Source organism: Equus asinus, chromosome 4 (assembly GCF_041296235.1).
Source record: "Equus asinus isolate D_3611 breed Donkey chromosome 4, EquAss-T2T_v2, whole genome shotgun sequence".
Classification (NCBI taxonomy): domain Eukaryota; kingdom Metazoa; phylum Chordata; class Mammalia; order Perissodactyla; family Equidae; genus Equus; species Equus asinus.
Genome location: NC_091793.1, coordinates 265,347 through 286,120, shown reverse-complemented (window position 1 = coordinate 286,120; position 20,774 = coordinate 265,347).

Sequence of the window (20,774 nt, the reverse complement as noted above, 5' to 3'; positions counted from 1 at the left end):
TCCGGCTGGCCCAACAGGTGTTTCTGGAGTCTCCGCCAAGTGGTTCTGGCGTAGCTGGCAGGTGATGTTGGCGTGACTGGCAGGTGGTTCCAGCCAGCCCGGCAGGTGTTTCCGGAGTGTTCACCAACTGGCTGTGGCGTAGCCGGCAGGTGATTTTGGCGTGTCCGACAGGTGGTTCTGGCGAGTCGAGCAGGTGCTTCCGGCATGCTCGGCAGGTGCTTCCGGTGTCATTGGCATGTGGTTCTGGCATGTCTGAGAGGTGGTTCCGGCATGCCTGACAGGTGATTCCGGAGTGTTCGCCAAGCGGTTCTGGCATAGGCGGCAGGTGATTTTGCCATGTCCAGAATGTGGTTCCAGCGAGTCGAACATGTGGTTCCGGCGTGTCCGGCAGGTGTTTCCGGTCTGTCCAGCAGGTGGTTCTGGGGTGTCCGGCATGAGGTTCTGGCACGTCTGAGAGGTGGTTCCGGCCGGCCCGACATGCGTTTCCGGAGTGTCCGCCACGTGGTTCAGGCACGTCTGAGAGGTGGTTCCAGCATGCCCGGCAGGTTTTCCCGGAGAGTCCTCCAAGTGGTTCTGGCGTAGCCCGCAGGTGATTTTGGTGTGTCCGGCAGGTTGTTCCGTTCTGTCCGATAGGTTGTTCCGGCATGTCCAGCACGTGCTTCTGGCACTTCTGAGAGGTGGTTCTGGCATGCCGGGCAGGTTATTCCGGAGTGTCCGGTAAGTGGTTCTGGTGTAGCCGGCAGTTCATTTTGGCGTGTCTGGCACATGGGTCCTGCGAGTCGAGCAGGTGGTTCCGGCGTGCTCGGCAGGTGGTCCAGGCATGTCCGGCAGGTGGTTCCAGTCTGTCCAGGACGTGGTTCCAGCGTGTCCGGCACGTGGTTCTCTTACGTCTGAGAGGTGGTTCCTGCATGCCTGGCAGGTTATTGCGGATTGTCTGCCAGGTGGTTCTCTCATAGCCAGCTGTTGATTTTGGCCTGTCAGGCAGGTGGTTCTGGTGAGTCCAGCAGGTGGCTCCGGCGTGCTCGGCAGGTGGTTCTGGCATGTCTGGCAGGTGGTTCCGGCGAGTTGAGCAGCTGGTTCCAGCCTGTCCGTCAGGTTAGGGTTAGGGATAGGGTTAGGGTTACGGTTAGGTTTAGGGTTTAGGGTTTGGGGTTAGGGGTTAGGGTTAGGGGTAGGCTTAGGGTTAGGGTTACGGTTGGGTTAGGGTTTAGGGTTAGGCTTAGGGTTAGGGGTTAGGGTTAGGGTTAGGGTTTGGGGATAGGGTTAGGGTTAGGATTAGGGTTAGGGCCCGGCAGGTGATTCCGGCGAGCCGAGCAGGTGGCTCCGGCGCGCCCGGCAGCTGCTTCCGCTGCGCCCGGCAGGTGGTTCCGGCGAGGCGAGCAGGTGGTTCCGGCGCGCTCGGCAAGTGCTTCCGCTGGACCCGGCAGGTGGTTCCGGCGAGGCGAGCAGGTGGCTCCGGCGCGCTCGGCAGGTGCTTCCGCTGGGCCCGGCAGGTGGTTCCGGCGAGGCGAGCAGGTGGCTCCGGCGTGCCGGGCAGGTGGTTCCGGCGAGGCGAGCAGGTGGCTCCGGCGCGCTCGGCAGGTGCTTCCGCTGCGCCCGGCAGGTGGTTCCGGCGAGGCGAGCAGGTGGCTCCGGCGCGCTCGGCAGGTGCTTCCGCTGGGCCCGGCAGGTGGTTCCGGCGAGGCGAGCAGGTGGCTCCGGCGTGCCGGGCAGGTGGTTCCGGCGAGGCCAGCAGGTGGCTCCGGCGCGCTCGGCAGGTGCTTCCGCTGCGCCCGGCAGGTGGTTCCGGCGAGGCGAGCAGGTTGTTCCTGCGTGCTCGGCAGGTGGTTCAGTTGGGTCTGGCAGGTGGTTTCGGTCTGTTCGGGGTGTGGTTCCAGCATCTTAGGCACATGGTTTTGGCACGTCTGAGAGGTGGTTCCGGCTGGCCCAACAGGTGTTTCTGGAGTCTCCGCCAAGTGGTTCTGGCGTAGCTGGCAGGTGATGTTGGCGTGACTGGCAGCTGGTTCCAGCCAGCCCGGCAGGTGTTTCCGGAGTGTTCACCAACTGGCTGTGGCGTAGCCGGCAGGTGATTTTGGCGTGTCCGACAGGTGGTTCTGGCGAGTCAAGCAGGTGCTTCCGGCATGCTCGGCAGGTGCTTCCGGTGTCATTGGCATGTGGTTCTGGCATGTCTGAGAGGTGGTTCCGGCATGCCTGACAGGTGATTCCGGAGTGTTCGCCAAGCGGTTCTGGCATAGGCGGCAGGTGATTTTGCCATGTCCAGAATGTGGTTCCAGCGAGTCGAACATGTGGTTCCGGCGTGTCCGGCAGGTGTTTCCGGTCTGTCCAGCAGGTGGTTCTGGGGTGTCCGGCATGAGGTTCTGGCACGTCTGAGAGGTGGTTCCGGCCGGCCCGACATGCGTTTCCGGAGTGTCCGCCACGTGGTTCAGGCACGTCTGAGAGGTGGTTCCAGCATGCCCGGCAGGTTTTCCCGGAGAGTCCTCCAAGTGGTTCTGGCGTAGCCCGCAGGTGATTTTGGTGTGTCCGGCAGGTTGTTCCGTTCTGTCCGATAGGTTGTTCCGGCATGTCCAGCACGTGCTTCTGGCACTTCTGAGAGGTGGTTCTGGCATGCCGGGCAGGTTATTCCGGAGTGTCCGGTAAGTGGTTCTGGTGTAGCCGGCAGTTCATTTTGGCGTGTCTGGCACATGGGTCCTGCGAGTCGAGCAGGTGGTTCCGGCGTGCTCGGCAGGTGGTCCAGGCATGTCCGGCAGGTGGTTCCAGTCTGTCCAGGACGTGGTTCCAGCGTGTCCGGCACGTGGTTCTCTTACGTCTGAGAGGTGGTTCCTGCATGCCTGGCAGGTTATTGCGGATTGTCTGCCAGGTGGTTCTCTCATAGCCAGCTGTTGATTTTGGCCTGTCAGGCAGGTGGTTCTGGTGAGTCCAGCAGGTGGCTCCGGCGTGCTCGGCAGGTGGTTCTGGCATGTCTGGCAGGTGGTTCCGGCGAGTTGAGCAGCTGGTTCCAGCCTGTCCGTCAGGTTAGGGTTAGGGATAGGGTTAGGGTTACGGTTAGGGTTAGGGTTTAGGGTTTGGGGTTAGGGGTTAGGGTTAGGGGTAGGCTTAGGGTTAGGGTTACGGTTGGGTTAGGGTTTAGGGTTAGGCTTAGGGTTAGGGGTTAGGGTTAGGGTTAGGGTTTGGGGATAGGGTTAGGGTTAGGGTTAGGGTTAGGGCCCGGCAGGTGGTTCCGGCGAGCCGAGCAGGTGGCTCCGGCGCGCCCGGCAGGTGCTTCCGCTGCGCCCGGCAGGTGGTTCCGGCGAGGCGAGCAGGTGGCTCCGGCGCGCCGGGCAGGTGGTTCCGGCGAGGCGAGCAGGTGGCTCCGGCGTGCCGGGCGGGTGGTTCCGGCGAGGCCAGCAGGTGGCTCCGGCGCGCTCGGCAGGTGCTTCCGCTGCGCCCGGCAGGTGGTTCCGGCGAGGCGAGCAGGTGGCTCCGGCGCGCCGGGCAGGTGGTTCCGGCGAGGCGAGCAGGTGGCTCCGGCGTGCCGGGCGGGTGGTTCCGGCGAGGCCAGCAGGTGGCTCCGGCGCGCTCGGCAGGTGCTTCCGCTGCGCCCGGCAGGTGGTTCCGGCGAGGCGAGCAGGTTGTTCCTGCGTGCTCGGCAGGTGGTTCAGTTGGGTCTGGCAGGTGGTTTCGGTCTGTTCGGGGTGTGGTTCCAGCATCTCAGGCACATGGTTTTGGCACGTCTGAGAGGTGGTTCCGGCTGGCCCAACAGGTGTTTCTGGAGTCTCCGCCAAGTGGTTCTGGCGTAGCTGGCAGGTGATGTTGGCGTGACTGGCAGGTGGTTCCAGCCAGCCCGGCAGGTGTTTCCGGAGTGTTCACCAACTGGCTGTGGCGTAGCCGGCAGGTGATTTTGGCGTGTCCGAAAGGTGGTTCTGGCGAGTCGAGCAGGTGCTTCCGGCATGCTCGGCAGGTGCTTCCGGTGTCATTGGCATGTGGTTCTGGCATGTCTGAGAGGTGGTTCCGGCATGCCTGACAGGTGATTCCGGAGTGTTCGCCAAGCGGTTCTGGCATAGGCGGCAGGTGATTTTGCCATGTCCAGAATGTGGTTCCAGCGAGTCGAACATGTGGTTCCGGCGTGTCCGGCAGGTGTTTCCGGTCTGTCCAGCAGGTGGTTCTGGGGTGTCCGGCATGAGGTTCTGGCACGTCTGAGAGGTGGTTCCGGCCGGCCCGACATGCGTTTCCGGAGTGTCCGCCACGTGGTTCAGGCACGTCTGAGAGGTGGTTCCAGCATGCCCGGCAGGTTTTCCCGGAGAGTCCTCCAAGTGGTTCTGGCGTAGCCCGCAGGTGATTTTGGTGTGTCCGGCAGGTTGTTCCGTTCTGTCCGATAGGTTGTTCCGGCATGTCCAGCACGTGCTTCTGGCACTTCTGAGAGGTGGTTCTGGCATGCCGGGCAGGTTATTCCGGAGTGTCCGGTAAGTGGTTCTGGTGTAGCCGGCAGTTCATTTTGGCGTGTCTGGCACATGGGTCCTGCGAGTCGAGCAGGTGGTTCCGGCGTGCTCGGCAGGTGGTCCAGGCATGTCCGGCAGGTGGTTCCAGTCTGTCCAGGACGTGGTTCCAGCGTGTCCGGCACGTGGTTCTCTTACGTCTGAGAGGTGGTTCCTGCATGCCTGGCAGGTTATTGCGGATTGTCTGCCAGGTGGTTCTCTCATAGCCAGCTGTTGATTTTGGCCTGTCAGGCAGGTGGTTCTGGTGAGTCCAGCAGGTGGCTCCGGCGTGCTCGGCAGGTGGTTCTGGCATGTCTGGCAGGTGGTTCCGGCGAGTTGAGCAGCTGGTTCCAGCCTGTCCGTCAGGTTAGGGTTAGGGATAGGGTTAGGGTTACGGTTAGGGTTAGGGTTTAGGGTTTGGGGTTAGGGGTTAGGGTTAGGGGTAGGGTTCGGGTTAGGGTTACGGTTGGGTTAGGGTTTAGGGTTAGGCTTAGGGTTAGGGGTTAGGGTTAGGGTTAGGGTTTGGGGATAGGGTTAGGGTTAGGATTAGGGTTAGGGCCCGGCAGGTGATTCCGGCGAGCCGAGCAGGTGGCTCCGGCGCGCCCGGCAGCTGCTTCCGCTGCGCCCGGCAGGTGGTTCCGGCGAGGCAAGCAGGTGGTTCCGGCGCGCTCGGCAAGTGCTTCCGCTGGACCCGGCAGGTGATTCCGGCGAGGCGAGCAGGTGGCTCCGGCGCGCTCGGCAGGTGCTTCCGCTGCGCCCGGCAGGTGGTTCCGGCGAGGCGAGCAGGTGGCTCCGGCGCGCTCGGCAGGTGCTTCCGCTGGGCCCGGCAGGTGGTTCCGGCGAGGCGAGCAGGTGGCTCCGGCGTGCCGGGCAGGTGGTTCCGGCGAGGCGAGCAGGTGGCTCCGGCGCGCTCGGCAGGTGCTTCCGCTGCGCCCGGCAGGTGGTTCCGGCGAGGCGAGCAGGTGGCTCCGGCGCGCTCGGCAGGTGCTTCCGCTGGGCCCGGCAGGTGGTTCCGGCGAGGCGAGCAGGTGGCTCCGGCGTGCCGGGCAGGTGGTTCCGGCGAGGCCAGCAGGTGGCTCCGGCGCGCTCGGCAGGTGCTTCCGCTGCGCCCGGCAGGTGGTTCCGGCGAGGCGAGCAGGTTGTTCCTGCGTGCTCGGCAGGTGGTTCAGTTGGGTCTGGCAGGTGGTTTCGGTCTGTTCGGGGTGTGGTTCCAGCATCTCAGGCACATGGTTTTGGCACGTCTGAGAGGTGGTTCCGGCTGGCCCAACAGGTGTTTCTGGAGTCTCCGCCAAGTGGTTCTGGCGTAGCTGGCAGGTGATGTTGGCGTGACTGGCAGGTGGTTCCAGCCAGCCCGGCAGGTGTTTCCGGAGTGTTCACCAACTGGCTGTGGCGTAGCCGGCAGGTGATTTTGGCGTGTCCGACAGGTGGTTCTGGCGAGTCGAGCAGGTGCTTCCGGCATGCTCGGCAGGTGCTTCCGGTGTCATTGGCATGTGGTTCTGGCATGTCTGAGAGGTGGTTCCGGCATGCCTGACAGGTGATTCCGGAGTGTTCGCCAAGCCTTTCTGGCATAGTCGGCAGGTGATTTTGCCATGTCCAGAATGTGGTTCCAGCGAGTCGAACATGTGGTTCCGGCGTGTCCGGCAGGTGTTTCCGGTCTGTCCAGCAGGTGGTTCTGGGGTGTCCGGCATGAGGTTCTGGCACGTCTGAGAGGTGGTTCCGGCCGGCCCGACATGCGTTTCCGGAGTGTCCGCCACGTGGTTCAGGCACGTCTGAGAGGTGGTTCCAGCATGCCCGGCAGGTTTTCCCGGAGAGTCCTCCAAGTGGTTCTGGCGTAGCCCGCAGGTGATTTTGGTGTGTCCGGCAGGTTGTTCCGTTCTGTCCGATAGGTTGTTCCGGCATGTCCAGCACGTGCTTCTGGCACTTCTGAGAGGTGGTTCTGGCATGCCGGGCAGGTTATTGCGGAGTGTCCGGTAAGTGGTTCTGGTGTAGCCGGCAGTTCATTTTGGCGTGTCTGGCACATGGGTCCTGCGAGTCGAGCAGGTGGTTCCGGCGTGCTCGGCAGGTGGTCCAGGCATGTCCGGCAGGTGGTTCCAGTCTGTCCAGGACGTGGTTCCAGCGTGTCCGGCACGTGGTTCTCTTACGTCTGAGAGGTGGTTCCTGCATGCCTGGCAGGTTATTGCGGATTGTCTGCCAGGTGGTTCTCTCATAGCCAGCTGTTGATTTTGGCCTGTCAGGCAGGTGGTTCTGGTGAGTCCAGCAGGTGGCTCCGGCGTGCTCGGCAGGTGGTTCTGGCATGTCTGGCAGGTGGTTCCGGCGAGTTGAGCAGCTGGATCCAGCCTGTCCGTCAGGTTAGGGTTAGGGATAGGGTTAGGGTTACGGTTAGGGTTAGGGTTTAGGGTTTGGGGTTAGGGGTTACGGTTAGGGGTAGGGTTAGGGTTAGGGTTACGGTTGGGATAGGGTTTAGGGTTTGGGTTAGGGTTAGGGGTTAGGGTTAGGGTTAGGGTTAGGGTTAGGGGTTAGGGTTAGGGTTAGGGTTTGGGGATAGGGTTAGGGTTAGGGTTAGTGTTAGGACCCGGCTGGTGGTTCCGGCGAGCCGAGCAGGTGGCTCCGGCGCGCCCGGCAGCTGCTTCCGCTGCGCCCGGCAGGTGGTTCCGGCGAGGCGAGCAGGTGGTTCCGGCGCGCTCGGCAAGTGCTTCCGCTGGACCCGGCAGGTGGTTCCGGCGAGGCGAGCAGGTGGCTCCGGCGCGCTCGGCAGGTGCTTCCGCTGCGCCCGGCAGGTGGTTCCGGCGAGGCGAGCAGGTGGCTCCGGCGCGCTCGGCAGGTGCTTCCGCTGGGCCCGGCAGGTGGTTCCGGCGAGGCGAGCAGGTGGCTCCGGCGTGCCGGGCAGGTGGTTCCGGCGAGGCCAGCAGGTGGCTCCGGCGCGCTCGGCAGGTGCTTCCGCTGCGCCCGGCAGGTGGTTCCGGCGAGGCGAGCAGGTTGTTCCTGCGTGCTCGGCAGGTGGTTCAGTTGGGTCTGGCAGGTGGTTTCGGTCTGTTCGGGGTGTGGTTCCAGCATCTCAGGCACATGGTTTTGGCACGTCTGAGAGGTGGTTCCGGCTGGCCCAACAGGTGTTTCTGGAGTCTCCGCCAAGTGGTTCTGGCGTAGCTGGCAGGTGATGTTGGCGTGACTGGCAGGTGGTTCCAGCCAGCCCGGCAGGTGTTTCCGGAGTGTTCACCAACTGGCTGTGGCGTAGCCGGCAGGTGATTTTGGCGTGTCCGACAGGTGGTTCTGGCGAGTCGAGCAGGTGCTTCCGGCATGCTCGGCAGGTGCTTCCGGTGTCATTGGCATGTGGTTCTGGCATGTCTGAGAGGTGGTTCCGGCATGCCTGACAGGTGATTCCGGAGTGTTCGCCAAGCGGTTCTGGCATAGGCGGCAGGTGATTTTGCCATGTCCAGAATGTGGTTCCAGCGAGTCGAACATGTGGTTCCGGCGTGTCCGGCAGGTGTTTCCGGTCTGTCCAGCAGGTGGTTCTGGGGTGTCCGGCATGAGGTTCTGGCACGTCTGAGAGGTGGTTCCGGCCGGCCCGACATGCGTTTCCGGAGTGTCCGCCACGTGGTTCAGGCACGTCTGAGAGGTGGTTCCAGCATGCCCGGCAGGTTTTCCCGGAGAGTCCTCCAAGTGGTTCTGGCATAGCCCGCAGGTGATTTTGGTGTGTCCGGCAGGTTGTTCCGTTCTGTCCGATAGGTTGTTCCGGCATGTCCAGCACGTGCTTCTGGCACTTCTGAGAGGTGGTTCTGGCATGCCGGGCAGGTTATTCCGGAGTGTCCGGTAAGTGGTTCTGGTGTAGCCGGCAGTTCATTTTGGCGTGTCTGGCACATGGGTCCTGCGAGTCGAGCAGGTGGTTCCGGCGTGCTCGGCAGGTGGTTCCAGTCTGTCCAGGACGTGGTTCCAGCGTGTCCGGCACGTGGTTCTCTTACGTCTGAGAGGTGGTTCCTGCATGCCTGGCAGGTTATTGCGGATTGTCTGCCAGGTGGTTCTCTCATAGCCAGCTGTTGATTTTGGCCTGTCAGGCAGGTGGTTCTGGTCAGTCCAGCAGGTGGCTCCGGCGTGCTCGGCAGGTGGTTCTGGCATGTCTGGCAGGTGGTTCCGGCGAGTTGAGCAGCTGGATCCAGCCTGTCCGTCAGGTTAGGGTTAGGGATAGGGTTAGGGTTACGGTTAGGGTTAGGGTTTAGGGTTTGGGGTTAGGGGTTAGGGTTAGGGGTAGGGTTAGGGTTAGGGTTACGGTTGGGATAGGGTTTAGGGTTTGGGTTAGGGTTAGGGGTTAGGGTTAGGGTTAGGGTTAGGGTTAGGGGTTAGGGTTAGGGTTAGGGTTTGGGGATAGGGTTAGGGTTAGGGTTAGTGTTAGGACCCGGCAGGTGGTTCCGGCGAGCCGAGCAGGTGGCTCCGGCGCGCCCGGCAGCTGATTCCGCTGCGCCCGGCAGGTGGTTCCAGCGAGGCGAGCAGGTGGCTCCGGCGCGCTCGGCAGGTGCTTCCGCTGCGCCCGGCAGGTGGTTCCGGCGAGGCGAGCAGGTTGTTCCTGCGTGCTCGGCAGGTGGTTCAGTTGGGTCTGGCAGGTGGTTTCGGTCTGTTCGGGGTGTGGTTCCAGCATCTCAGGCACATGGTTCTGGCACGTCTGAGAGGTGGTTCCGGCCGGCCCGACATGCGTTTCCGGAGTGTCCTCCAAGTGGTTCTGGCGTAGCCCGCAGGTGATTTTGGTGTGTCCGGCAGGTTGTTCCGTTCTGTCCGATAGGTTGTTCCGGCATGTCCAGCACGTGCTTCTGGCACTTCTGAGAGGTGGTTCTGGCATGCCGGGCAGTTTATTCCGGAGTGTCCGGTAAGTGGTTCTGGTGTAGCCGGCAGTTCATTTTGGCGTGTCTGGCACATGGGTCCTGCGAGTCGAGCAGGTGGTTCCGGCGTGCTCGGCAGGTGGTTCCAGTCTGTCCAGGACGTGGTTCCAGCGTGTCCGGCACGTGGTTCTCTTACGTCTGAGAGGAGGTTCCTGCATGCCTGGCAGGTTATTGCGGATTGTCTGCCAGGTGGTTCTCTCATAGCCAGCTGTTGATTTTGGCCTGTCAGGCAGGTGGTTCTGGTGAGTCCAGCAGGTGGCTCCGGCGTGCTCGGCAGGTGGTTCTGGCATGTCTGGCAGGTGGTTCCGGCGAGTTGAGCAGCTGGATCCAGCCTGTCCGTCAGGTTAGGGTTAGGGATAGGGTTAGGGTTACGGTTAGGGTTAGGGTTTAGTGTTTGGGGTTAGGGGTTAGGGTTAGGGGTAGGGTTAGGGTTAGGGTTACGGTTGGGATAGGGTTTAGGGTTTGGGTTAGGGTTAGGGGTTAGGGTTAGGGTTAGGGTTAGGGTTAGGGGTTAGGGTTAGGGTTAGGGTTTGGGGATAGGGTTAGGGTTAGGGTTAGTGTTAGGACCCGGCAGGTGGTTCCGGCGAGCCGAGCAGGTGGCTCCGGCGCACCCGGCAGGTGCTTCTGCTGCGCCCGGCAGGTGGTTCCGGCGAGGCGAGCAGGTGGCTCCGGCGCGCTCGGCAAGTGCTTCCGCTGGGCCCGGCAGGTGGTTCCGGCAAGGCGAGCAGGTGGCTCTGGCGCGCTCGGCAGGTGCTTCCGCTGCGCCCGGCTGGTGGTTCCGGCGAGGCGAGCAGGTTGTTCCTGCGTGCTCGGCAGGTGGTTCAGTTGGGTCTGGCAGGTGGTTTCGGTCTGTTCGGAGTCTGGTTCCAGCATCTCAGGCACATGGTTCTGGCACGTCTGAGAGGTGGTTCCGGCTGGCCCAACAGGTGTTTCTGGAGTCTCCGCCAAGTGGTTCTGCCGTAGCTGGCAGGTGATGTTGGCGTGACTGGCAGGTGGTTCCAGCCAGCCCGGCAGGTGTTTCCGGAGTGTTCACCAACTGGCTGTGGCGTAGCCGGCAGGTGATTTTGGCGTGTCTGACAGGTGGTTCTGGCGAGTCGAGCAGGTGCTTACGGCATGCTCGGCAGGTGCTTCCGGTGTCATTGGCATGTGGTTCTGGCATGTCTTAGAGGTGGTTCCGGCATGCCTGACAGGTGATTCCGGAGTGTTCGCCAAGCGGTTCTGGCATAGGCGGCAGGTGATTTTGCCATGTCCAGAATGTGGTTCCAGCGAGTCGAACATGTGGTTCCGGCGTGTCCGGCAGGTGTTTCCGGTCTGTCCAGCAGGTGGTTCTGGGGTGTCCGGCATGAGGTTCTGGCACGTCTGAGAGGTGGTTCCGGCCGGCCCGACATGCGTTTCCGGAGTGTCCGCCACGTGGTTCAGGCACGTCTGAGAGGTGGTTCCAGCATGCCCGGCAGGTTTTCCCGGAGAGTCCTCCAAGTGGTTCTGGCGTAGCCCGCAGGTGATTTTGGTGTGTCCGGCAGGTTGTTCCGTTCTGTCCGATAGGTTGTTCCGGCATGTCCAGCACGTGCTTCTGGCACTTCTGAGAGGTGGTTCTGGCATGCCGGGCAGGTTATTCCGGAGTGTCCGGTAAGTGGTTCTGGTGTAGCCGGCAGTTCATTTTGGCGTGTCTGGCACATGGGTCCTGCGAGTCGAGCAGGTGGTTCCGGCGTGCTCGGCAGGTGGTCCAGGCATGTCCGGCAGGTGGTTCCAGTCTGTCCAGGACGTGGTTCCAGCGTGTCCGGCACGTGGTTCTCTTACGTCTGAGAGGTGGTTCCTGCATGCCTAGCAGGTTATTGCGGATTGTCTGCCAGGTGGTTCTCTCATAGCCAGCTGTTGATTTTGGCCTGTCAGGCAGGTGGTTCTGGTGAGTCCAGCAGGTGGCTCCGGCGTGCTCGGCAGGTGGTTCTGGCATGTCTGGCAGGTGGTTCCGGCGAGTTGAGCAGCTGGTTCCAGCCTGTCCGTCAGGTTAGGGTTAGGGATAGGGTTAGGGTTACGGTTAGGGTTAGGGTTTAGGGTTTGGGGTTAGGGGTTAGGGTTATGGGTAGGGTTCGGGTTAGGGTTACGGTTGGGTTAGCGTTTAGGGTTAGGCTTAGGGTTAGGGGTTAGGGTTAGGATTAGGGTTTGGGGATAGGGTTAGGGTTAGGGTTAGGGTTAGGGCCCGGCAGGTGATTCCGGCGAGCCAAGCAGGTGGCTCCGGCGCGCCCGGCAGCTGCTTCCGCTGCGCCAGGCAGGTGGTTCCGGAGAGGCGAGCAGGTGGCTCCGGCGCGCTCAGCAGGTCCTTCCGCTGCGCCCGGCAGGTGGTTCCGGCGAGGCGAGCAGGTTGTTCCTGCGTGCTCGGCAGGTGGTTCAGTTGGGTCTGGCAGGTGGTTTCGGTCTGTTCGGGGTGTGGTTCCAGCATCTCAGGCACATGGTTCTGGCACGTCTGAGAGGTGGTTCCGGCTGGCCCAACAGGTGTTTCTGGAGTCTCCGCCAAGTGGTTCTGCCGTAGCTGGCAGGTGATGTTGGCGTGACTGGCAGGTGGTTCCAGCCAGCCCGGCAGGTGTTTCCGGAGTGTTCACCAACTGGCTGTGGCGTAGCCGGCAGGTGATTTTGGCGTGTCTGACAGGTGGTTCTGGCGAGTCGAGCAGGTGCTTACGGCATGCTCGGCAGGTGCTTCCGGTGTCATTGGCATGTGGTTCTGGCATGTCTTAGAGGTGGTTCCGGCATGCCTGACAGGTGATTCCGGAGTGTTCGCCAAGCGGTTCTGGCATAGGCGGCAGGTGATTTTGCCATGTCCAGAATGTGGTTCCAGCGAGTCGAACATGTGGTTCCGGCGTGTCCGGCAGGTGTTTCCGGTCTGTCCAGCAGGTGGTTCTGGGGTGTCCGGCATGAGGTTCTGGCACGTCTGAGAGGTGGTTCCGGCCGGCCCGACATGCGTTTCCGGAGTGTCCGCCACGTGGTTCAGGCACGTCTGAGAGGTGGTTCCAGCATGCCCGGCAGGTTTTCCCGGAGAGTCCTCCAAGTGGTTCTGGCGTAGCCCGCAGGTGATTTTGGTGTGTCCGGCAGGTTGTTCCGTTCTGTCCGATAGGTTGTTCCGGCATGTCCAGCACGTGCTTCTGGCACTTCTGAGAGGTGGTTCTGGCATGCCGGGCAGGTTATTCCGGAGTGTCCGGTAAGTGGTTCTGGTGTAGCCGGCAGTTCATTTTGGCGTGTCTGGCACATGGGTCCTGCGAGTCGAGCAGGTGGTTCCGGCGTGCTCGGCAGGTGGTCCAGGCATGTCCGGCAGGTGGTTCCAGTCTGTCCAGGACGTGGTTCCAGCGTGTCCGGCACGTGGTTCTCTTACGTTTGAGAGGTGGTTCCTGCATGCCTAGCAGGTTATTGCGGATTGTCTGCCAGGTGGTTCTCTCATAGCCAGCTGTTGATTTTGGCCTGTCAGGCAGGTGGTTCTGGTGAGTCCAGCAGGTGGCTCCGGCGTGCTCGGCAGGTGGTTCTGGCATGTCTGGCAGGTGGTTCCGGCGAGTTGAGCAGCTGGTTCCAGCCTGTCCGTCAGGTTAGGGTTAGGGATAGGGTTAGGGTTACGGTTAGGGTTAGGGTTTAGGGTTTGGGGTTAGGGGTTAGGGTTATGGGTAGGGTTCGGGTTAGGGTTACGGTTGGGTTAGCGTTTAGGGTTAGGCTTAGGGTTAGGGGTTAGGGTTAGGATTAGGGTTTGGGGATAGGGTTAGGGTTAGGGTTAGGGTTAGGGCCCGGCAGGTGATTCCGGCGAGCCAAGCAGGTGGCTCCGGCGCGCCCGGCAGCTGCTTCCGCTGCGCCCGGCAGGTGGTTCCGGAGAGGCGAGCAGGTGGCTCCGGCGCGCTCAGCAGGTCCTTCCGCTGCGCCCGGCAGGTGGTTCCGGCGAGGCGAGCAGGTTGTTCCTGCGTGCTCGGCAGGTGGTTCAGTTGGGTCTGGCAGGTGGTTTCGGTCTGTTCGGGGTGTGGTTCCAGCATCTCAGGCACATGGTTCTGGCACGTCTGAGAGGTGGTTCCGGCTGGCCCAACAGGTGTTTCTGGAGTCTCCGCCAAGTGGTTCTGGCGTAGCTGGCAGGTGATGTTGGCGTGACTGGCAGCTGGTTCCAGCCAGCCCGGCAGGTGTTTCCGGAGTGTTCACCAACTGGCTGTGGCGTAGCCGGCAGGTGATTTTGGCGTGTCCGACAGGTGGTTCTGGCGAGTCGAGCAGGTGCTTCCGGCATGCTCGGCAGGTGCTTCCGGTGTCATTGGCATGTGGTTCTGGCATTTCTGAGAGGTGGTTCCGGCATGCCTGACAGGTGATTCCGGAGTGTTCGCCAAGCGGTTCTGGCATAGGCGGCAGGTGATTTTGCCATGTCCAGAATGTGGTTCCAGCGAGTCGAACATGTGGTTCCGGCGTGTCCGGCAGGTGTTTCCGGTCTGTCCAGCAGGTGGTTCTGGGGTGTCCGGCATGAGGTTCTGGCACGTCTGAGAGGTGGTTCCGGCCGGCCCGACATGCGTTTCCGGAGTGTCCGCCACGTGGTTCAGGCACGTCTGAGAGGTGGTTCCAGCATGCCCGGCAGGTTTTCCCGGAGAGTCCTCCAAGTGGTTCTGGCGTAGCCCGCAGGTGATTTTGGTGTGTCCGGCAGGTTGTTCCGTTCTGTCCGATAGGTTGTTCCGGCATGTCCAGCACGTGCTTCTGGCACTTCTGAGAGGTGGTTCTGGCATGCCGGGCAGGTTATTGCGGAGTGTCCGGTAAGTGGTTCTGGTGTAGCCGGCAGTTCATTTTGGCGTGTCTGGCACATGGGTCCTGCGAGTCGAGCAGGTGGTTCCGGCGTGCTCGGCAGGTGGTCCAGGCATGTCCGGCAGGTGGTTCCAGTCTGTCCAGGACGTGGTTCCAGCGTGTCCGGCACGTGGTTCTCTTACGTCTGAGAGGTGGTTCCTGCATGCCTGGCAGGTTATTGCGGATTGTCTGCCAGGTGGTTCTCTCATAGCCAGCTGTTGATTTTGGCCTGTCAGGCAGGTGGTTCTGGTGAGTCCAGCAGGTGGCTCTGGCGTGCTCGGCAGGTGGTACTGGCATGTCTGGCAGGTGGTTCCGGCGAGTTGAGCAGCTGGTTCCAGCCTGTCCGTCAGGTTAGGGTTAGGGATAGGGTTAGGGTTACGGTTAGGGTTAGGGTTTAGGGTTTGGGGTTAGGGGTAAGGGTTAGGGGTAGGCTTAGGGTTAGGGTTACGGTTGGGTTAGGGTTTAGGGTTAGGCTTAGGGTTAGGGGTTATGGTTAGGGTTAGGGTTTGGGGATAGGGTTAGGGTTAGGGTTAGGGTTATGGCCCGGCAGGTGATTCCGGCGAGCCGAGCAGGTGGCTCCGGCGCGCCCGGCAGCTGCTTCCGCTGCGCCCGGCAGGTGGTTCCGGCGAGGCGAGCAGGTGGCTCCGGCGCGCTCGGCAGGTGCTTCCGCTGCGCCCGGCAGGTGGTTCCGGCGAGGCGAGCAGGTGGCTCCGGCGCGCTCGGCAGGTGCTTCCGCTGCGCCCGGCAGGTGGTTCCGGCGAGGCGAGCAGGTGGCTCCGGCGTGCTCGGCAGGTGCTTCCGCTGGGCCCGGCTCGTGCTTCCGGCGAGGCGAGCAAGTTGTTTCTGCATGCTCGGCAGGTGGTTCAGTTGGGTCTGGCAGGTGGTTTCGGTCTGTTCGGCGTGTGGTTCCAGCATCTCAGGCACATGGTTCTGGCACGTCTGAGAGGTGGTTCCGGCTGGCCCAACAGGTGTTTCTGGAGTCTCCGCCAAGTGGTTCTGGCGTAGCTGGCAGGTGATGTTGGCGTGTCTGACAGGTGGTTCTGGCGAGTCGAGCAGGTGCTTCCGGCATGCTCGGCAGGTGCTTCCGGTGTCATTGGCGTGTGGTTCTGGCATGTCTTAGAGGTGGTTCCGGCATGCCTGACAGGTGATTCCGGAGTGTTCGCCAAGCGGTTCTGGCATAGGCGGCAGGTGATTTTGCCATGTCCAGAATGTGGTTCCAGCGAGTCGAACATGTGGTTCCGGCGTGTCCGGCAGGTGTTTCCGGTCTGTCCAGCAGGTGGTTCTGGGGTGTCCGGCATGAGGTTCTGGCACGTCTGAGAGGTGGTTCCGGCCGGCCCGACATGCGTTTCCGGAGTGTCCGCCACGTGGTTCAGGCACGTCTGAGAGGTGGTTCCACCATGCCCGGCAGGTTTTCCCGGAGAGTCCTCCAAGTGGTTCTGGCGTAGCCCGCAGGTGATTTTGGTGTGTCCGGCAGGTTGTTCCGTTCTGTCCGATAGGTTGTTCCGGCATGTCCAGCACGTGCTTCTGGCACTTCTGAGAGGTGGTTCTGGCATGCCGGGCAGGTTATTCCGGAGTGTCCGGTAAGTGGTTCTGGTGTAGCCGGCAGTTCATTTTGGCGTGTCTGGCACATGGGTCCTGCGAGTCGAGCAGGTGGTTCCGGCGTGCTCGGCAGGTGGTTCAGTTGGGTCTGGCAGGTGGTTTCGGTCTGTTCGGGGTGTGGTTCCAGCATCTCAGGCACATGGTTCTGGCACGTCTGAGAGGTGGTTCCGGCTGGCCCAACAGGTGTTTCTGGAGTCTCCGCCAAGTGGTTCTGGCGTAGCTGGCAGGTGATGTTGGCGTGACTGGCAGCTGGTTCCAGCCAGCCCGGCAGGTGTTTCCGGAGTGTTCACCAACTGGCTGTGGCGTAGCCGGCAGGTGATTTTGGCGTGTCCGACAGGTGGTTCTGGCGAGTCGAGCAGGTGCTTCCGGCATGCTCGGCAGGTGCTTCCGGTGTCATTGGCATGTGGTTCTGGCATTTCTGAGAGGTGGTTCCGGCATGCCTGACAGGTGATTCCGGAGTGTTCGCCAAGCGGTTCTGGCATAGGCGGCAGGTGATTTTGCCATGTCCAGAATGTGGTTCCAGCGAGTCGAACATGTGGTTCCGGCGTGTCCGGCAGGTGTTTCCGGTCTGTCCAGCAGGTGGTTCTGGGGTGTCCGGCATGAGGTTCTGGCACGTCTGAGAGGTGGTTCCGGCCGGCCCGACATGCGTTTCCGGAGTGTCCGCCACGTGGTTCAGGCACGTCTGAGAGGTGGTTCCACCATGCCCGGCAGGTTTTCCCGGAGAGTCCTCCAAGTGGTTCTGGCGTAGCCCGCAGGTGATTTTGGTGTGTCCGGCAGGTTGTTCCGTTCTGTCCGATAGGTTGTTCCGGCATGTCCAGCACGTGCTTCTGGCACTTCTGAGAGGTGGTTCTGGCATGCCGGGCAGGTTATTCCGGAGTGTCCGGTAAGTGGTTCTGGTGTAGCCGGCAGTTCATTTTGGCGTGTCTGGCACATGGGTCCTGCGAGTCGAGCAGGTGGTTCCGGCGTGCTCGGCAGGTGGTCCAGGCATGTCCGGCAGGTGGTTCCAGTCTGTCCAGGACGTGGTTCCAGCGTGTCCGGCACGTGGTTCTCTTACGTCTGAGAGGTGGTTCCTGCATGCCTGGCAGGTTATTGCGGATTGTCTGCCAGGTGGTTCTCTCATAGCCAGGTGTTGATTTTGGCCTGTCAGGCAGGTGGTTCTGGTGAGTCCAGCAGGTGGCTCTGGCGTGCTCGGCAGGTGGTTCTGGCATGTCTGGCAGGTGGTTCCGGCGAGTTGAGCAGCTGGTTCCAGCCTGTCCGTCAGGTTAGGGTTAGGGATAGGGTTAGGGTTACGGTTAGGGTTAGGGTTTAGGGTTTGGGGTTAGGGGTTAGGGTTAGGGGTAGGGTTAGGGTTAGGGTTACGGTTGGGTTAGGGTTTAGGGTTAGGCTTAGGGTTAGGGGGTAGGGTTAGGGTTAGGGTTTGGGGATAGGGTTAGGGTTAGGGTTAGGGTTAGGGCCCGGCAGGTGGTTCCGGCGAGCCGAGCAGGTGGCTCCGGCGCGCCCGGCAGGTGCTTCCGCTGCGCCCGGCAGGTGGTTCCGGCGAGGCGAGCAGGTGGCTCCGGCGCGCCGGGCAGGTGGTTCTGGCGTGGCGAGCAGCTGGCTCCGGCGCGCCCCACAGGTGCTTCCGCTGGGCCTGGCAGGTGGTTCCGGCGAGGCGAGCAGGTGGCTCCGGCGCGCTCGGCAAGTGCTTCCGCTGGGCCCGGCAGGTGGTTCCGGCGAGGCGAGCAGGTGGCTCTGGCGCGCTCGGCAGGTGCTTCCGCTGCGCCCGGCTGGTGGTTCCGGCGAGGCGAGCAGGTTGTTCCTGCGTGCTCGGCAGGTGGTTCAGTTGGGTCTGGCAGGTGGTTTCGGTCTGTTCGGAGTCTGGTTCCAGCATCTCAGGCACATGTTTCTGGCACGTCTGAGAGGTGGTTCCGGCTGGCCCAACAGGTGTTTCTGGAGTCTCCGCCAAGTGGTTCTGCCGTAGCTGGCAGGTGATGTTGGCGTGACTGGCAGGTGGTTCCAGCCAGCCCGGCAGGTGTTTCCGGAGTGTTCACCAACTGGCTGTGGCGTAGCCGGCAGGTGATTTTGGCGTGTCTGACAGGTGGTTCTGGCGAGTCGAGCAGGTGCTTCCGGCATGCTCGGCAGGTGCTTCCGGTGTCATTGGCATGTGGTTCTGGCATGTCTTAGAGGTGGTTCCGGCATGCCTGACAGGTGATTCCGGAGTGTTCGCCAAGCGGTTCTGGCATAGGCGGCAGGTGATTTTGCCATGTCCAGAATGTGGTTCCAGCGAGTCGAACATGTGGTTCCGGCGTGTCCGGCAGGTGTTTCCGGTCTGTCCAGCAGGTGGTTCTGGGGTGTCCGGCATGAGGTTCTGGCACGTCTGAGAGGTGGTTCCGGCCGGCCCGACATGCGTTTCCGGAGTGTCCGCCACGTGGTTCAGGCACGTCTGAGAGGTGGTTCCAGCATGCCCGGCAGGTTTTCCCGGAGAGTCCTCCAAGTGGTTCTGGCATAGCCCGCAGGTGATTTTGGTGTGTCCGGCAGGTTGTTCCGTTCTGTCCGATAGGTTGTTCCGGCATGTCCAGCACGTGCTTCTGGCACTTCTGAGAGGTGGTTCTGGCATGCCGGGCAGGTTATTGCGGAGTGTCCGGTAAGTGGTTCTGGTGTAGCCGGCAGTTCATTTTGGCGTGTCTGGCACATGGGTCCTGCGAGTCGAGCAGGTGGTTCCGGCGTGCTCGGCAGGTGGTCCAGGCATGTCCGGCAGGTGGTTCCAGTCTGTCCAGGACGTGGTTCCAGCGTGTCCGGCACGTGGTTCTCTTACGTCTGAGAGGTGGTTCCTGCATGCCTGGCAGGTTATTGCGGATTGTCTGCCAGGTGGTTCTCTCATAGCCAGCTGTTGATTTTGGCCTGTCAGGCAGGTGGTTCTGGTGAGTCCAGCAGGTGGCTCCGGCGTGCTCGGCAGGTGGTACTGGCATGTCTGGCAGGTGGTTCCGGCGAGTTGAGCAGCTGGTTCCAGCCTGTCCGTCAGGTTAGGGTTAGGGATAGGGTTAGGGTTACGGTTAGGGTTAGGGTTTAGGGTTTGGGGTTAGGGGTAAGGGTTAGGGGTAGGCTTAGGGTTAGGGTTACGGTTGGGTTAGGGTTTAGGGTTAGGCTTAGGGTTAGGGGTTAGGGTTAGGGTTAGGGTTTGGGGATAGGGTTAGGGTTAGGGTTAGGGTTATGGCCCGGCAGGTGATTCCGGCGAGCCGAGCAGGTGGCTCCGGTGCGCCCGGCAGCTGCTTCCGCTGCGCCCGGCAGGTGGTTCCGGCGAGGCGAGCAGGTGGCTCCGGCGCGCTCGGCAGGTGCTTCCGCTGCGCCCGGCAGGTGGTTCCGGCGAGGCGAGCAGGTGGCTCCGGCGTGCTCGGCAGGTGCTTCCGCTGGGCCCGGCTCGTGGTTCCGGCGAGGCGAGCATGTGGCTCCGGCGCGCTCGGCAGGTGCTTCCGCTGCGCCCGGCAGGTGGTTCCGGCGAGTCGAGCAGGTTGTTCCTGCGTGCTCGGCAGGTGGTTCAGTTGGGTTTGGCAGGTGGTTTCGGTCTGTTCGGGGTGTGGTTCCAGCATCTCAGGCACATGGTTCTGGCACGTCTGAGAGGTGGTTCCGGCCGGCCCGACATGCGTTTCCGGAGTGTCCTCCAAGTGGTTCTGGCGTAGCCCGCAGGTGATTTTGGTGTGTCCGGCAGGTTGTTCCGTTCTGTCCGATAGGTTGTTCCGGCATGTCCAGCACGTGCTTCTGGCACTTCTGAGAGGTGGTTCTGGCATGCCGGGCAGGTTATTCCGGAGTGTCCGGTAAGTGGTTCTGGTGTAGCCGGCAGTTCATTTTGGCGTGTCTGGCACATGGGTCCTGCGAGTCGAGCAGGTGGTTCCGGCGTGCTCGGCAGGTGGTCCAGGCATGTCCGGCAGGTGGTTCCAGTCTGTCCAGGACGTGGTTCCAGCGTGTCCGGCACGTGGTTCTCTTACGTCTGAGAGGTGGTTCCTGCATGCCTGGCAGGTTATTGCGGATTGTCTGCCAGGTGGTTCTCTCATAGCCAGCTGTTGATTTTGGCCTGTCAGGCAGGTGGTTCTGGTGAGTCCAGCAGGTGGCTCCGGCGTGCTCGGCAGGTGGTTCTGGCATGTCTGGCAGGTGATTCCGGCGAGTTGAGCAGCTGGTTCCAGCCTGTCCGTCAGGTTAGGGTTAGGGATAGGGTTAGGGTTACGGTTAGGGTTAGGGTTTAGGGTTTGGGGTTAGGGGTTAGGGTTAGGGGTAGGGTTAGGGTTAGGGTTAGGGTTAGGGTTTGGGGTTAGGGTTAGGGTTAGGGTTAGGGTTAGGGCCCGGCAGATGGTTCCGGCGATGCGAGCAGGTGGCTCCGGCGCGCTCGGCAGGTGCTTCCGCTGCGCCCGGCAGGTGGTTCCGGCGATGCGAGCAGGTGGCTCCGGCGCGCCGGGCAGGTGGTTCCGGCGAGGCGAGCAGGTGGCTCAGGCGCGCTCGGCAGGTGCTTCCGCTGGGCCCGGCAGGTGGTTCCGGCGAGGCGAGCAGGTGGCTCCGGCGCGCCGGGCAGGTGGTTCCGGCGAGGCGAGCAGGTGGCTCAGGCGCGCTCGGCAGGTGCTTCCGCTGGGCACGGCAGGTGGTTCCGGCGAGGCGAGCAGGTGGCTCCGGCGCGCTCGGCAGGTGCTTCCGCTGGGCACGGCAGGTGGTTCCGGCGAGGCGAGCAGGTGGCTCTGGCGCGCTCAGCAGGTGCTTCCGCTGGACCCGGCAGGTGGTTCCGGCGATGTGGGCAGGTGGCTCCGGCGCGCTCGGCAGGTGCTTCCGCTGCGCCCGGCAGGTGGTTCCGACGAGTCGAGCAGGTTGTTCCTGCGTGCTCGGCAGGTGGTTCAGTTGGGTTTGGCAGGTGGTTTCGGTCTGTTCGGCGTGTGGTTCCAGCATCTCAGGCACATGGTTCTGGCACGTCTGAGAGGTGGTTCCGGCCGGCCCGACATGCGTTTCCGGAGTGTCCTCCAAGTGGTTCTGGCGTAGCCCGCAGGTGATTTTGGTGTGTCCGGCAGGTTGTTCCGTTCTGTCCGATAGGTTGTTCCGGCATGTCCAGCACGTGCTTCTG